Below are 17,383 nucleotides of genomic sequence, written 5' to 3' on the forward strand. Positions count from 1 at the left end.
CTAAAACTACATTTCATTGACTTTCTAACGGTATCAGTCCGTTTGAGTTACACCGGCTGCGTCACATATTCGTACCAACTTATATTGAGCGATATTTTTCTGATATTGCTAGGTTGCATCGCTTTTAAAAGTGAAAAGATTGACTGTGGGACTTAATTGAACTGATTTTAGACTTTGACCTTGTTAATGTGATAAATGAGCCAATTCGACTCCAAGAAAAAACATTCTTCTTATTTTGACATGATTGCTGTAACTCAGCGATAACAATGGCCGCTGTGGTAGTGCTTTATTTAAAAGTGTAGATGAAAAAGTCATCTTTTACTGTGGGACAAATCCTAGCCGTTAGCGCGCGCTGAAGAAACAGAGAAAGTTTTGAAAACTACATTTCATTGACTTTCTAACGGTATCAGTCCGTTTGAGTTACAACGGCTGCGTCACATATTCTTACCAACTTATATTGAGCGATATTGTTCTGATATTGCTAGGTTGCATCGCTTTTAACAGTGACAAGATTGACTGTGGGACTTAATTGAACTGATTTTGGACTTTGACCTTGTTAATGTGATAAATGAGCCAATTCGACTCCAACAAATAACATTCTTCTTATTTTGACATGATTGCTGTAACGCAGCGATAACAATGGCCGCTGTGGTAGTGCTTTATTTAAAATTGTAGATAAATAAGTCAGTTTTACCTGTGGGACCAATCCTAGCCGTTAGCGCGCGCTGAAGAAACAGAGAAAGTTTCGAAAAAAACATTTCACTGACTTTCTAACGGTATCAGTCCGTTTAAGTTACAACGGTTGCGTCACATATTCGTACCAACATGTATTTAGCGATACGTGTCTGATGTTACTAGGTTGCATCGCTTTTAACGTTGGAACGATTGACTATGGGACTTAATTGAACTGATTTTAGACTTTGAACTTATAAATGTGATAAATGAGACAATTGGATCCCCAGAAGTAACATTCTTCTTAATTTGACATGATTGCTCGACTTCAGCTTTCACACTGGGCGCTGTGGTAGTGCTTTATTTAAAAGTGTAGATAAATAAGTCAGTTTTACCTGTGAGACCAATCCTAGCCGTTAGCGCGCGCTGAAGAAACAGAGAAAGTTTCAAAAACTACATTTCATTGACTTTCTAACGGTATCAGTCCGTTTGGGTTACAACGGTTGCGTCGCATATTCGTACCAACATGTATTTAGCGATACGTTTCTGATATTACTAGGTTGCATCGCTTTTAACGGTGGAACGATTGACTATGGGACTTAATTGAACTGATTTTAAACTTTCAATTTATAAATGTGATAAATGAGACAATTGGATCCCTAGAAGTAACATTCTTCTTAATTTGACATGATTGCTCGACTTCAGCTTTCACACTGGGCGCTATGGTAGCGCTTTACTTAAAGTTGTAGATAAATAAGTCATTTTTTACTGTAGGACCAATCCTAACCGTTAGCGCGCGCAGAAGAAATAGAGAAAGTTTCGAAAACTACATTTCATTGACTTTCTAACGGTATCAGTCCGTTTGAGTTACAACGGTTGCGTCACATATTCGTACCAACATGTATTTAGCGATACGTTTCTGATGTTACTAGGTTGCATCGCTTTTAACGGTGGAACGATTGACTATGGGACTTAATTGAACTGATTTTAGACTTTGAACTTATAAATGTGATAAATGAGACAATTGGATCCCCAGAAGTAACATTCTTCTTAATTTGACATGATTGCTCGAGTTCAGCTTTCACATTGGGCGCTGTGGTAGCGCTTTACTTAAAAATGTAGATAAATAAGTCATTTTTTACTGTGGGACCAATTCTAGCCGTTAGCTCGCGCTGAAGAAATAGAGAAAGTTTCAAGAACTACATTTCATTGTCTTTCTAACTGTATCAGTTTGTTTGAGCTTCAAGGGTTGTGTCACATATTCGTACCAACATGTATTTAGCGATATGTTTCTGATGTTACTAGGTTGCATCGCTTTTAACGGTGGAACGATTGACTATGGGACTTAATTGAACTGATATTAGACTTTGAACTTATAAATCTGATAAATGAGACAATTGGACCCCAAGAAATAACATTCTTCTTAATTTGACATGATTGCTCGACTTCAGCTATTACACTGGGCTCTGTGGTAGTGCTTTATTTAAAAGTGTAGATAAATAAGTCAGTTTTAACTGTTGGCTCCAATCCTAGCCGTTAGCGCGCGCTGAAGAAATAGAGAAAAATTCGAAAACTACATTTCATTGACTTTCTAACGGTATCAGTCCGTTTGAGTTACAACGGTTGCGTCACATATTCGTACCAACATGTATTTAGCGATATGTTTCTGATGTTACTAGGTTGCATCGCTTTTAACGGTGGAACGATTGACTATGGGACTTAATTGAACTGTTTTTTAGGCTTTGAACTTATAAATGTCATAAATGAGACATGTGGATTCCCAGATGTAACATTCTTCTTAATTTGACATGATTGCTCGACTTCAGCTTTTACACTGGGCGCTGTGGTAGTGCTTTACTTAAAAATGTAGATAAATAAGTCATTTTTTACTGTGCGTCCAATCCTAACCGTTAGCGCGCGCTGAAAAAATAGAGAAAGTTTCTAAAACTACATTTCATTGACTTTCTAACGGTATCAGTCCGTTTGAGTCACAACGGTTGCGTCACATATTCGTATCAACATGTATTTAGCGATATGTTTCTGATAGTACTAGGTTCCATCGCTTTTAACGGTGAAACGATTGACTGTGGGATTTAATTGAACTGATTTTGGACTTTGACCTTGTTATTGTGATAAGTCAGCCGATTCGACTCTAAGAAATAACATTCTTCTTAATTTAACATGGTTGCTGTAACTTAGCGATGACACTAGTCGCTGTGATAGCGCTTTATTTAAAAGTGTAGATGAATAAGTCATTTTTTACTGTGGGACAAATCCTAGCCGTTAGCGCGCTGACGAAGTGGCATCAGTTTCAAAAACTGCATCTCATTGACTTACTAACGGTATCAGTCCGTTTCACCTACAACGGTTGCGTCACCTATATGTACCAACATGTATTTAGCGATATGTTTCTGATATTACGAGGTTGCATTGCTTTTAACGGTGAAACGATTGACTGTGGGACTTAATTGAACTGGTTTTGGACTTTGACCTTGTTAATGTGTTAAATGAGCCAATTCGACTCCAAGAAATTTTCATAATTTGACACGATTGTTGGAAATCAGCGATTACACTGGCCGCTGTGATAGCGCTTTATTTAAAACTGTAGATAAATAAGTCATTTTTTACTGTGGAACCAATCCTAACCGTTTGCTCGCGCTGAAGAAATAGAGAAAGTTTCAAGAACTACATTTCATTGTCTTTCTAACGGTATCAGTTTGTTTGAGTTTCAAGGGTTGTGTCACATATTCGTACCAACATGTATTTAGCGATATGTTTCTGATATTACTAGGTTCCATCGCTTTTAACAGTGAAACGATGACTGTGTGACTTAATTGAACTGATCTTAGACTTTGAACTTATAAATGTGATAAATGAGACAATTGAACCCCAAGAAATAACATTCTTCTTAATTTGACATGATTGCTCGACTTCAGCTTTAACACTGGGCTCTGCGGTAGTGCTTTATTTAAAAGTGTAGATAAATAAGTCAGTTTTAAATGTGGGACCAATCCTAGCCGTTACCGCACGCTGAAGAAATAGAGAAAGTTTGGAAAACTGCATTTCATTGACTTTCTAACGGTATCAGTCCGTTTGAGTTACAACGGTTGCGACACATATTTGTATCAACATGTATTTAGCGATATGTTTCTGATATTACTAGGTTTCATTGCTTTTAACGGCGAAACGATTGACTTTGGGTCTTAATTGAACTAATTTTGGACTTTGACCTTGTTAATGTGATAAATGAGTCAATTCGACTCCAAGAATTAACACTCTTCTTAATTTGACATGATTACGGGAACTCAGCGATAACACTGGCCGCTGTGATAGCGCTTTATTTAAAACTGTAGATAAATAGGTCATTTTTTACTGTGGAACCAATCCTAGCCGTTAGCGCGCGCTGACAAAACAGGATCAGTTTCAAAACCTACATTTCATTGACTTACTAACGGTGTCAGTCCGTTTCACCTACAACGGTTGCGTCACCTATATGTACCAACATGTATTTAGCGATATGTTTCTGATATTACGAGGTTGCATTGCTTTTAACGGTTAAACGATTGACTGTGGGACTTAATTGAAATGATTTTGGACTTTGACCTTGTTAATGTGATAAATGAGCCAATTCGACTCCAAGAAATAACATTCTTCTTATTTTGACATGATGGCTGTAACTCAGCGATAACAATGGCCGCTGTGGTAGTGCTTTATTTGAAAGTGTAGATAAAAAAGTCAGTTTTAACTGTGGGACCAATCCTAGCCGTTAGCGCGCGCTGAAGAAACAGAGAAAGTTTCGAAAACTACATTTCATTGCCTTTCTAACGGTATCAGTCCGTTTGAGTTACAACGGTTGCGTCACATATTCGTACCAACATGTATTTAGCGATACGTGTCTTATGTTACTAGGTTGCATCGCTTTTAACGGTGAAACGATTGACTGTGGGATTTAATTGAACTGATTTTGGACTTTGACCTTGTTATTGTGATAAGTCAGCCGATTCGACTCTAAGAAATAACATTCTTCTTAATTTAACATGGTTGCTGTAACTTAGCGATGACACTAGTCGCTGTGATAGCGCTTTATTTAAAAGTGTAGATGAATAAGTCATTTTTTACTGTGGGACAAATCCTAGCCGTTAGCGCGCTGACGAAGTGGCATCAGTTTCAAAAACTGCATCTCATTGACTTACTAACGGTATCAGTCCGTTTCACCTACAACGGTTGCGTCACCTATATGTACCAACATGTATTTAGCGATATGTTTCTGATATTACGAGGTTGCATTGCTTTTAACGGTGAAACGATTGACTGTGGGACTTAATTGAACTGGTTTTGGACTTTGACCTTGTTAATGTGTTAAATGAGCCAATTCGACTCCAAGAAATTTTCATAATTTGACACGATTGTTGGAAATCAGCGATTACACTGGCCGCTGTGATAGCGCTTTATTTAAAACTGTAGATAAATAAGTCATTTTTTACTGTGGAATCAATCCTAACCGTTTGCTCGCGCTGAAGAAATAGAGAAAGTTTCAAGAACTACATTTCATTGTCTTTCAAACGGTATCAGTTTGTTTGAGTTTCAAGGGTTGTGTCACATATTCGTACCAACATGTATTTAGCGATATGTTTCTGATATTACTAGGTTCCATCGCTTTTAACAGTGAAACGATGACTGTGTGACTTAATTGAACTGATCTTAGACTTTGAACTTATAAATGTGATAAATGAGACAATTGAACCCCAAGAAATAACATTCTTCTTAATTTGACATGATTGCTCGACTTCAGCTTTAACACTGGGCTCTGCGGTAGTGCTTTATTTAAAAGTGTAGATAAATAAGTCAGTTTTAAATGTGGGACCAATCCTAGCCGTTACCGCACGCTGAAGAAATAGAGAAAGTTTGGAAAACTGCATTTCATTGACTTTCTAACGGTATCAGTCCGTTTGAGTTACAACGGTTGCGACACATATTCGTATCAACATGTATTTAGCGATATGTTTCTGATATTACTAGGTTTCATTGCTTTTAACGGCGAAACGATTGACTTTGGGTCTTAATTGAACTAATTTTGGACTTTGACCTTGTTAATGTGATAAATGAGTCAATTCGACTCCAAGAATTAACACTCTTCTTAATTTGACATGATTGCGGGAACTCAGCGATAACACTGGCCGCTGTGATAGCGCTTTATTTAAAACTGTAGATAAATAGGTCATTTTTTACTGTGGAACCAATCCTAGCCGTTAGCGCGCGCTGACAAAACAGGATCAGTTTCAAAACCTTCATTTCATTGACTTACTAACGGTGTCAGTCCGTTTCACCTACAACGGTTGCGTCACCTATATGTACCAACATGTATTTAGCGATATGTTTCTGATATTACGAGGTTGCATTGCTTTTAACGGTTAAACGATTGACTGTGGGACTTAATTGAAATGATTTTGGACTTTGACCTTGTTAATGTGATAAATGAGCCAATTCGACTCCAAGAAATAACATTCTTCTTATTTTGACATGATTGCTGTAACTCAGCGATAACAATGGCCGCTGTGGTAGTGCTTTATTTGAAAGTGTAGATAAATAAGTCAGTTTTAACTGTGGGACCAATCCTAGCCGTTAGCGCGCGCTGAAGAAACAGAGAAAGTTTCGAAAACTACATTTCATTGCCTTTCCAACGGTATCAGTCCGTTTGAGTTACAACGGTTGCGTCACATATTCGTACCAACATGTATTTAGCGATACGTGTCTTATGTTACTAGGTTGCATCGCTTTTAACGGTGGAACAATTGACTATGGGACTTAATTGAACTGATTTTAGACTTTGAACTTATAAATGTGATAAATGAGACTATTGGATCCCCAGAAGTACCATTCTTCTTAATTTGACATGATTGCTCGACTTCAGCTTTCACACTGGGCGCTGTGGTAGAGCTTTACTTAAAATTGTAGATAAATATGTCATTTTTTACTGTGAGACCAATCCTAACCGTTAGCGCGCGCTGAAGAAATAGAGAAAGTTTCGAAAACTACATTTCATTGACTTTCTAACGGTATCAGTCCGTTTGAGTTACAACGGTTGCATCACATATTCGTACCAACATGTGTTTACCGATATGTTTCTGATATTACTAGATTCCATCGCTTTTAACAGTGAAACGATTGACTGTGTGACTTACTGGAACTGATTTTAAACTTTGAACTTATAAATGTGATAAATGAGACAGTTGGATCCCCGGAAGTAACATTCTTCTTAATTTGACATGATTGCTCGACTTCAGCTTTCACACTGGGCGCTGTGGTAGCGCTTAACTTAAAATTGTAGATAAATAAGTCAGTTTTTACTGTGGGATCAATCCTAACCGTTAGCGCGCGCTGAAGAAATAGAGAAAGTTTCGAAAACTACATTTCATTGACTTTCTAATGGTATCAGTCCGTTTGAGTTACAACGGTTGCGTCACATATTCGTACCAACATGTATTTAGCGATACGTTTCTGATGTTACTAGGTTGCATCGCTTTTAACAGTGAAACGATTGACTGTGTGACTTACTGGAACTGATTTTAAACTTTGAACTTATAAATGTGATAAATGAGACAGTTGGATCCCCGGAAGTAACATTCTTCTTAATTTGACATGATTGCTCGACTTCAGCTTTCACACTGGGCGCTGTGGTAGCGCTTAACTTAAAATTGTAGATAAATAAGTCAGTTTTTACTGCGGGATCAATCCTAACCGTTAGCGCGCGCTGAAGAAATAGAGAAAGTTTCGAAAACTACATTTCATTGACTTTCTAATGGTATCAGTCCGTTTGAGTTACAACGGTTGCGTCACATATTCGTACCAACATGTATTTAGCGATACGTTTCTGATGTTACTAGGTTGCATCGCTTTTAACGGTGGAACGATTGACTATGGGACTTAATTGAACTGATTTTAGACTTTGAACTTATAAATGTGATAAATGAGACAATTGGATCCCCAGAAGTAACATTCTTCTTAATTTGACATGATTGCTCGACTTCAGCTATTACACTGGGCTCTGTGGTAGTGCTTTATATAAAAGTGTAGATAAATAAGTCAGTTTTAACTGTGGGACCAATCCTAGCCGTTAGCGCGCGCTGAAGAAATAGAAAAAGTTTCGAAAACTACATTTCATTGACTTTCTAACGGTATCAGTCCGTTTGAGTTACAACGGTTGCGTCACATATTCGTACCAACATGTATTTAGCGATATGTTTCTGATGTTACTAGGTTGCATCGCTTTTAACGGTGGAACGATTAACTATGGGACTTAATTGAACTGATTTTAGGCTTTGAACTTATAAATGTCATAAATGAGACAATTGGATTCCCAGATGTAACATTCTTCATAATTTGACATGATTGCTCGACTTCAGCTTTTACACTGGGCGCTGTGGTAGTGCTTTACTTAAAAATGTAGATAAATAAGTCATTTTTTACTGTGCGTCCAATCCTAACCGTTAGTGCGCGCTGAAGAAATAAAGAAAGTTTCTAAAACTACATTTCATTGACTTTCTAACGGTATCAGTCCGTTTCAGTTACACCGGCTGCGTCACATATTCGTACCAACTTATATTGAGCGATATTTTTCTGATATTGCTAGGTTGCATCGCTTTTAACAGTGAAAAGATTGACTGTGGGACTTAATTGAACTGATTTTAGACTTTGACCTTGTTAATGTGATAAATGAGCCAATTCGACTCCAAGAAAAAACATTCTTCTTATTTTGACATGATTGCTGTAACTCAGCGATAACAATGGCCGCTGTGGTAGTGCTTTATTTAAAAGTGTAGATGAAAAAGTCATCTTTTACTGTGGGACAAATCCTAGCCGTTAGCGCGCGCTGAAGAAACAGAGAAAGTTTTGAAAACTACATTTCATTGACTTTCTAACGGTATCAGTCCGTTTGAGTTACAACGGCTGCGTCACATATTCTTACCAACTTATATTGAGCGATATTTTTCTGATGTTACTAGGTTGCATCGCTTTTAACGGTGGAACGGTTGACTATGGGACTTAATTGAACTGATTTTAGGCTTTGAACTTATAAATGTCATAAATGAGACAATTGGATTCCCAGATGTAACATTCTTCATAATTTGACATGATTGCTCGACTTCAGCTTTTACACTGGGCGCTGTGGTAGTGCTTTACTTGAAAATGTAGATAAATAAGTCATTTTTTACTGTGCGTCCAATCCTAACCGTTAGTGCGCGCTGAAGAAATAGAGAAAGTTTCTAAAACTACATTTCATTGACTTTCTAACGGTATCAGTCCGTTTGAGTTACACCGGCTGCGTCACATATTCGTACCAACTTATATTGAGCGATATTTTTCTGATATTGCTAGGTTGCATCGCTTTTAACAGTGAAAAGATTGACTGTGGGACTTAATTGAACTGATTTTAGACTTTGACCTTGTTAATGTGATAAATGAGCCAATTCGACTCCAAGAAAAAACATTCTTCTTATTTTGACATGATTGCTGTAACTCAGCGATAACAATGGCCGCTGTGTTAGTGCTTTATTTAAAAGAGTAGATGAAAAAGTCATCTTTTACTGTGGGACAAGTCCTAGCCGTTAGCGCGCGCTGAAGAAACAGAGAAAGTTTTGAAAACTACAATTCATTGACTTTCTAACGGTATCAGTCCGTTTGAGTTACAACGGCTGCGTCACATATTCTTACCAACTTATATTGAGCGATATTTTTCTGATATTGCTAGGTTGCATCGCTTTTAACAGTGAAAAGATTGACTGTGGGACTTAATTGAACTGATTTTGGACTTTGACCTTGTTAATGTGATAAATGAGCCAATTCGACTCCAAGAAATAACATTCTTCTTATTTTGACATGATTGCTGTAACGCAGCGATAACAAGGGCCGCTGTGGTAGTGCTTTATTTAAAATTGTAGATAAATAAGTCAGTTTTAACTGTGGGACCAATCCTAGCCGTTAGCGCGCGCTGAAGAATCAGAGAAAGTTTCGAAAAAAACATTTCAATGACTTTCTAACGGTATCAGTCCGTTTGAGTTACAACGGTTGCGTCACATATTCGTACCAACATGTATTTAGCGATACGTGTCTGATGTTACTAGGTTGCATCGCTTTTAACGGTGGAACGATTGACTATGGGAATTAATTGAACTGATTTTAAACTTTCAATTTATAAATGTGATAAATGAGACAATTGGATCCCTAGAAGTAACATTCTTTTTATTTTGACATGATTGCTCGACTTCAGCTTTCACACTGGGCGCTATGGTAGCGCTTTACTTAAAATTGTAGATAAATAAGTCATTTTTTACTGTAGGACCAATCCTAACCGTTAGCGCGCGCTGAAGAAATAGAGAAAGTTTCGAAAACTACATTTCATTGACTTTCTAACGGTATCAGTCCGTTTGAGTTACAACGGTTGCGTCACATATTCGTACCAACATGTATTTAGCGATACGTTTCTGATGTTACAGGGTTGCATCGCTTTTAACGGTGGTACGATTGACTATGGGACTTAATTGAACTGATTTTAGACTTTGAACTTATAAATGTGATAAATGAGATAATTGGATCCCCAGAAGTAACATTCTTCTTAATTTGACATGATTGCTCGAGTTCAGCTTTCACATTGGGCGCTGTGGTAGCGCTTTACTTAAAAATGTAGATAAATAAGTCATTTTTTACTGTGGGACCAATCCTAGCTGTTAGCTCGCGCTGAAGAAATAGAGAAAGTTTCAAGAACTACATTTCATTGTCTTTCTAACTGTATCAGTTTGTTTGAGCTTCAAGGGTTGTGTCACATATTCGTACCAACATGTATTTAGCGATATGTTTCTGATGTTACTAGGTTGCATCGCTTTTAAGGGTGGAACGATTGACTATGGGACTTAATTGAACTGATATTAGACTTTGAACTTATAAATGTGATAAATGAGACAATTGGACCCCAAGAAATAACATTCTTCTTAATTTGACATGATTGCTCGACTTCAGCTATTACACTGGGCTCTGTGGTAGTGCTTTATTTAAAAGTGTAGATAAATAAGTCAGTTTTAACTGTGGGACCAATCCTAGCCGTTAGCGCGCGCTGAAGAAATAGAGAAAGTTTCGAAAACTACATTTCATTGACTTTCTAACGGTATCAGTCCGTTTGAGTTACAACGGTTGCGTCACATATTCGTACCAACATGTATTTAGCGATATGTTTCTGATGTTACTAGGTTGCATCGCTTTTAACGGTGGAACGATTGACTATGGGACTTAATTGAACTGATTTTAGGCTTTCAACTTATAAATGTCATAAATGAGACAATTGGATTCCCAGATGTAACATTCTTCTTAATTTGACATGATTGCTCGACTTCAGCTTTTACACTGGGCGCTGTGGTAGTGCTTTACTTAAAAATGTAGATAAATAAGTCATTTTTTACTGTGCGTCCAATCCTAACCGTTAGCGCGCGCTGAAGAAATAGAGAAAGTTTCTAAAACTACATTTCATTGACTTTCTAACGGTATCAGTCCGTTTGAGTTACAACGGTTGCGACACATATTCGTATCAACATGTATTTAGCGATATGTTTCTGATATTACTAGGTTTCATTGCTTTTAACGGCGAAACGATTGACTGTGGGTCTTAATTGAACTAATTTTGGACTTTGACCTTGTTAATGTGATAAATGAGCCAATTCAACTCCAAGAATTAACATTCTTCTTAATTTGACATGATTGCTGGAACTCAGCGATAACACTGGCCGCTGTGATAGCGCTTTATTTAAAACTGTAGATAAATAGGTCATTTTTAACTGTGGAACCAATCCTAGCCGTTAGCGCGCGCTGACAAAACAGGATCAGTTTCAAAACCTACATTTCATTGACTTACTAACGGTGTCAGTCCGTTTCACCTACAACGGTTGCGTCACCTATATGTACCAACATGTATTTAGCGATATGTTTCTGATATTACGAGGTTGCATTGCTTTTAACGGTTAAACGATTGACTGTGGGACTTAATTGAAATGATTTTGGACTTTGACCTTGTTAATGTGATAAATGAGCCAATTCGACTCCAAGAAATAACATTCTTCTTATTTTGACATGATTGCTGTAACTCAGCGATAACAATGGCCGCTGTGGTAGTGCTTTATTTGAAAGTGTAGATAAATAAGTCAGTTTTAACTGTGGGACCAATCCTAGCCGTTAGCGCGCGCTGAAGAAACAGAGAAAGTTTCGAAAACTACATTTCATTGCCTTTCTAACGGTGTCAGTCCGTTTGAGTTACAACGGTTGCGTCACATATTCGTACCGACATGTATTTAGCGATACGTGTCTGATGTTACTAGGTTGCATCGCTTTTAACGGTGGAACGATTGACTATGGGACTTAATTGAACTGATTTTAGACTTTGAACTTATAAATGTGATAAATGAGACTATTGGATCCCCAGAAGTACCATTCTTCTTAATTTGACATGATTGCTCGACTTCAGCTTTCACACTGGGCGCTGTGGTAGCGCTTTACTTAAAATTATTGATAAAAAAGTCATTTTTTACTGTGGGACCAATCCTAACCGTTAGCGCGCGCTGAAGAAATAGAGAAAGTTTCGAAAACTACATTTCATTGACTTTCTAACGGTATCAGTCCGTTTGAGTTACAACGGTTGCATCACATATTCGTACCAACATGTGTTTAGCGATATGTTTCTGATATTACTAGATTCCATCGCTTTTAACAGTGAAACGATTGACTGTGTGACTTAATGGAACTGATTTTAAACTTTGAACTTATAAATGTGATAAATGAGACAGTTGGATCCCCGGAAGTAACATTCTTCTTAATTTGACATGATTGCTCGACTTTAGCTTTCACACTGGGCGCTGTGGTTGCGCTTAACTTAAAATTGTAGATAAATAAGTCAGTTTTTACTGTGGGATCAATCCTAACCGTTAGCGCGCGCTGAAAAAATAGAGAAAGTTTTGAAAACTACATTTCATTGACTTTCTAATGGTATCAGTCCGTTTGAGTTACAACGGTTGCGTCACATATTCGTACGAACATGTATTTAGCGATACGTTTCTGATATTACTAAGTTGCATCGCTTTTAACGGTGGAACGATTGACTATGGGACTTAATTGAACTGATTTTAGACTTTGAACTTATAAATGTGATAAATGAGACAATTGGATCCCCAGAAGTAACATTCTTCTTAATTTGACATGATTGCTCGACTTCAGCTTTCACACTGGGCGCTGTGGTAGCGCTTTACTTAAAAATGTAGATAAATAAGTCATTTTTTACTGACGGACCAATTCTAGCCGTTAGAGCGCGCTGAAGAAATAGAGACAGTTTGGAAAACTACATTTCATTGACTTTCTAACGGTATCAGTCCGTTTGAGTTACAACGGTTGCGTCAGATTTTCGTACCAACTTATATTTAGCGATATGTTTCTGATATTACTAGGTTACATCGCTTTTAACAGTGAAATAACTGACTGTGGGATTTAATTGAACTGATTTTGGACTTTGACCTTATAAATGTGTTAAATGAGCCAATTGGACTCCAAGAAAGAACATTTTTCAAAATTTGACACGATTGTTGGAACTCAGCGATTACACTGGCCGCTGTGATAGCGCTTTATTTAAAACTGTAGATAAATAAGTCATTTTTCACTGTGGAACCAATCCTAGCCGTTAGCTCGCACTGAAGAAATAGAGAAAGTTTCAAGAACTACATTTCATTGTCTTTCTATCGGTATCAGTTTGTTTGAGTTACAACGGTTGCGTCATATATTCGTATCAACATGTATTTAGCGATATGTTCCTGATATTACGAGGTTGCATTGCTTTTAACGGTTAAACGATTGACTGTGGGACTTAATTGAAATGATTTTGGACTTTGACCTTGTTAATGTGTTAAATGAGCCAATTCGACTCCAAGAAATAACATTTTTCATAATTTTGACACGATTGTTGGAACTCAGCGATTACACTGGCCGCTGTGATAGCGCTTTATTTAAAACTGTAGATAAATAAGTCATTTTTTACTGTGGAACCAATCCTCGCCATTAACTCGCGCTGAAGAAATAGAGAAAGTTTCAAGAACTACATTTCATTGTCTTTCTAACGGTATCAGTTTGTTTGAGATTCAAGGGTTGTGTCACATATTCGTATCAACATGTATTTAGCGATATGTTTCTGATATTACTAGGTTCCATCGCTTTTAACAGTGAAACGATTGACTGTGGGACTTAATTGAACTGATTTTGGACTTTGACCTTATTAAGGTAATAAATCAGCCAAATCGACTCCAAGAAATAACATTGTTCTTAATTTGACATGATTGCTGTAACTCAGCGGTAACACTGGCCGCTGTGATAGCGCTTTATTTAAAAGTGTAGATGAATAAATCATTTTTTACTGTGGGACAAATCCTAGCCGTTAGCGCGCTGACGAAATAGGATCAGTTTCAAAAGCTACATTTCATTGACTTACTAACGGTGTCAGTCCGTTTCACTTACAACGGTTGCGTCACCTATTCGTACCAACATGTACTTAGCGATATTTTTCTGATATTACTAGTTTGCATCGCTTTTAACAGTTAAACGATTGACTGTGTGACTTAATTGAACTGATTTTAGACTTTGAACTTATAAATGTGATAAATGAGACAATTGCATCCCAAGAAATAACATTCTTCTTAATTTGACATGATTGCTCGACTTCAGCTTTTACACTGGGCGCTGTGGTAGCGCTTTACTTAAAAATGTAGATAAATAAGTCATTTTTTACTGTGGGACCAATCCTAACCGTTAGCGCGCGCTGAAGAAATAGAGAAAGTTTCTAAAACTACATTTCATTGACTTTCTAACGGTACCAGTCCGTTTGAGTTACAACGGTTGCGTCACATATTCGTACCAACATGTATTTAGCGATATGTTTCTGATATTACTAGGTTCCATCGCTTTTAACAGTGAAACAATTGACTGTGTGACTTAATTGAACTGATTTTTGACTTTGAACTTATAAATGTGATAAATGAGACAATTGGACCCCAAGAAATAACATTCTTCTTAATTTGACATGATTGCTTGACTTCAGCTTTAACACTGGGCTCTGCGGTAGTGCTTTATTTAAAAGCGTAGATAAATAAGTCAGTTTTAACTGTGGGACCAATCCTAGCCGTTAGCGCGCGCTGAAGAAATAGAGACTGTTTGGAAAACTACATTTCATTGAATTTCTAACGGTATCAGTCCGTTTGAGTTACAACGGTTGCGTCACATATTCGTACCAACATGTATTCAGCGATATGTTTCTGATAATACTAGGTTGCATTGCTTTTAACGGTGAAACGATTGACTGTGGGACTTAATTGAACTGATTTTGGACTTTGACCTTGTTAATGTGATTAATGAGACAATTGGATGCCGAGAAGTAACATTCTTCTTAATTTGACATGATTGCTCGACTTCAGCTTTTACACTGGGCGCTGTGGTGGCGCTTTACTTAAAAATGTAGATAAATAAGTCATTTTTTACTGTGGGATCAATCCTAACCGGTAGCGCGCGCTGAAGAAATAGAGAAAATTTCTAAAACTACATTTCATTGACTTTCTCACGGTATCAGTCCGTTTGAGTTACAACGGTTGCGTCACATATTCGTACCAACATGTATTTAGCGATATGTTTCTGATATTACTTGGTTCCATCGCTTTTAACAGTGAAACGATTGACTGTGTGACTTAATTGAACTGATTTTAGACTTTGAACTTATAAATGAGATAAATGAGACAATTGGATCCCCAGAACAAACATTCTTCTTAATTTGACATGATTGCTCGAACTCAGCGATTACACTGGGCGCTGTGGTAGCGCTTTACTTAAAAATGTAGATAAATAAGTCATTTTTTACTGTGGGATCAATCCTAACCGGTAGCGCGCGTAGAAGAAATAGAGAAAATTTCTAAAACTACATTTCATTGACTTTCTCACGGTATCAGTCCGTTTGAGTTACAACGGTTGAGTCACATATTCGTACCAACATGTATTTAGCGATATGTTTCTGATATTACTTGGTTCCATCGCTTTTAACAGTGAAACGATTGACTGTGTGCTTTAATTGAACTGATTTTTGACTTTGAACTTATAAATGTGATAAATGAGATAAATGGACCCCAAGAAATAACATTCTTTTTAATTTAACATGATTGCTTGACTTCAGCTTTAACACTGGGCTCTGCGGTAGTGCTTTATTTAAAAGTGTAGATAAATAAGTCAGTTTTAACTGTGGGACCAATCCTAGCCGTTAGCGCGCGCTGAAGAAATAGAGAAAGTTTGGAAAGCTACATTTCATTGAATTTCTAACGGTATCAGTCCGTTTGTGTTACAACGGTTGCGTCACATATCCGTACCAACATGTATTTAGCGATATGTTTCTGATAATACTAGGTTGCATTGCTTTTAACGGTGAAACGATTGACTGTGGGACTTAATTGAACTGATTTTGGACTTTGACCTTATTAAGGTAATAAATCAGCCAAATCGACTCCAAGAAATAACATTGTTCTTAATTTGACATGATTGCTGTAACTCAGCGGTAACACTGGCCGCTGTGATAGCGCTTTATTTAAAAGTGTAGATGAATAAATCATTTTTTACTGTGGGACAAATCCTAGCCGTTAGCGCGCTGACGAAATAGGATCAGTTTCAAAAGCTACATTTCATTGACTTACTAACGGTGTCAGTCCGTTTCACTTACAACGGTTGCGTCACCTATTCGTACCAACATGTACTTAGCGATATTTTTCTAATATTACTAGTTTGCATCGCTTTTAACAGTTAAACGATTGACTGTGTGACTTAATTGAACTGATTTTAGACTTTGAACTTATAAATGTGATAAATGAGACAATTGGATCCCAAGAAATAACATTCTTCTTAATTTGACATGATTGCTCGACTTCAGCTTTTACACTGGGCGCTGTGGTAGCGCTTTACTTAAAAATGTAGATAAATAAGTCATTTTTTACTGTGGGACCAATCCTAACCGTTAGCGCGCGCTGAAGAAATAGAGAAAGTTTCTAAAACTACATTTCATTGACTTTCTAACGGTACCAGTCCGTTTGAGTTACAACGGTTGCGTCACATATTCGTACCAACATGTATTTAGCGATATGTTTCTGATATTACTAGGTTCCATCGCTTTTAACAGTGAAACAATTGACTGTGTGACTTAATTGAACTGATTTTTGACTTTGAACTTATAAATGTGATAAATGAGACAATTGGACCCCAAGAAATAACATTCTTCTTAATTTGACATGATTGCTTGACTTCAGCTTTAACACTGGGCTCTGCGGTAGTGCTTTACTTAAAAATGTAGATAAATAAGTCATTTTTTACTGTGGGATCAATCCTAACCGGTAGCGCGCGCTGAAGAAATAGAGAAAATTTCTAAAACTACATTTCATTGACTTTCTCACGGTATCAGTCCGTTTGAGTTACAACGGTTGCGTCACATATTCGTACCAACATGTATTTAGAGATATGTTTCTGATATTACTTGGTTCCATCGCTTTTAACAGTGAAACGATTGACTGTGTGACTTAATTGAACTGATTTTAGACTTTGAACTTATAAATGAGATAAATGAGACAATTGGATCCCCAGAACAAACATTCTTCTTAATTTGACATGT

This window comes from Hydractinia symbiolongicarpus, chromosome 5, assembly GCF_029227915.1.
Source record: "Hydractinia symbiolongicarpus strain clone_291-10 chromosome 5, HSymV2.1, whole genome shotgun sequence".
Taxonomy (NCBI): domain Eukaryota; kingdom Metazoa; phylum Cnidaria; class Hydrozoa; order Anthoathecata; family Hydractiniidae; genus Hydractinia; species Hydractinia symbiolongicarpus.